The sequence below is a fragment of the Ischnura elegans genome, chromosome 8 (assembly GCF_921293095.1).
Source record: "Ischnura elegans chromosome 8, ioIscEleg1.1, whole genome shotgun sequence".
Classification (NCBI taxonomy): Eukaryota; Metazoa; Arthropoda; class Insecta; order Odonata; family Coenagrionidae; genus Ischnura; species Ischnura elegans.
The window spans coordinates 116838410-116840010 of NC_060253.1; the positions used below are offsets into that span (position 1 = coordinate 116838410).

The following is a 1601-nucleotide window of genomic DNA, read 5'->3' on the forward strand; positions in this document are numbered from 1 at the left end:
TTCTAAATTTTTTTTTCAAATAGTGTTTTGTGACTGTCTACCCATAGGGAACTCATGATTAAAAAATCAAGAAAATTAAAAATGTTGAGCAACAAATTTTATTTATATTGGGTGATTTGAAATGGATTGACCCTACATTGATAGTTGGCCGCGTACCGCGGCCGCTCAGGTGTGTGGGAGCCTTAATACACCGACCGGTCATCAATGCCGCGCCGTCCGTTAGTCATCCTGCGGAGGACCGGACTCAGTGAGCTCGAGCGGGCTTTCGAAGAAATAAGGAATGCGAGTATGTTTCGCTATAGTGCAATGTATATTTACTGCTTATACTTACTAGTTACTGCTGAATGTTTTGGAATCTTACGTGGTTTTCGTTTGGAGCTCACACATAGCCTTAGTAACGAGTCATCGCTTCGTTTTTCATTTAACTATGATGAGAAGCGCATGCCTCCTCAGTGATAATTTAAGTTTTGCTTTCTATAATTTGAATGGTTCACATTAATGCACCATATAAATAATAAGCCAAGTAAAGGAGAGTTTTTCATGTGCAATTATATTGTTATCAATTGCTATAGAATGTTACTAAAATTGAATGTCAATGCAATTCTATTGAAATGTCAACTATTTATGTTAGGGGTTCCACTTACCCCGGTGTTCCTTACGCAGTTAACGGGTATACATAAATATTTATAAAAAAATAACCTGTTTGTTGAGCACAGAATAGATACTTGTTAGGAAGTTGAGCCTAGCATTTTGTTCGCCACGTTGATGCATGCACATAAATATGAATGCGTTAGAGTGGGAGTGCATAAATATGCTTGCAAGATGCCATGTGTAAATGTAATAAATAGGTAGATTTCCTGCAGGATAGGTTCATAGCAAATGATATAACCTTGTTTTTATTACTAATATTCTATATTTATTTGCAGGGACAATGGAGAGAGTCTGGAGTCAGGATGACAACCTGAAAAGGGATATACCAACTAGACTAAAGCAAGTTATCACAAAGGCATTTGCCACCAAAAGTTGTGACATGGTTAAATACCAAAGGAAGAAGCTACTGAAAAGTAGCAAATAATACTTCACATGTCTATCCAGACTGATGATGGATGCAAATGCTACCAGCTAAGATATTGATTGTTCATTCCCTGTCAGCCTTTGTAATACTCGCATACCATTCACATCAATCCCCTGATCGACCCCAAACACCACGAACTTTGAAAGAATTTGAACACAATTGTAATATTGGTTTGTATGAGACATTTGAAGTGGTATTTGTTAACCAATTCGGTCCAAATTTTGATATTTTGTTAATAGTTACTTGCTCTTTCATTTGCTTGAAGTATATGCTACCAACTATGGTTTACTGTGTGCAAAAATAAAAGCATTCAAAATTAAATTAAATACTTTACATAATTGGAGATAATTCTTTAGGGCTTGAAATGTTCCAAACATAGTGGCTTTTTGCACACATCATACTACCATGTGGATTCTCTTCTTATCTTTTTCTCCAAGCACACTACACGTTTTGCCATCCTTTTACCTTTACTTTTTTGGTATCTGTACACTCCAAGGAATGCCTGGTGTTCATTATTGTAACATAT

General features: G+C 36.2%; 1 long non-coding RNA gene across 1 annotated transcript; it reads left to right on the top strand.

Annotated features, from left to right (window-relative positions):
* The first annotated feature begins 246 nt into the window (after positions 1 to 246).
* Positions 247 to 1234, top strand: LOC124163890. Its single transcript, XR_006865863.1, has 2 exons — positions 247 to 286; positions 927 to 1234. It is a non-coding gene; the product is annotated as an uncharacterized LOC124163890 (long non-coding RNA).
* Positions 1235 to 1601: the final 367 nt, after the last annotated feature.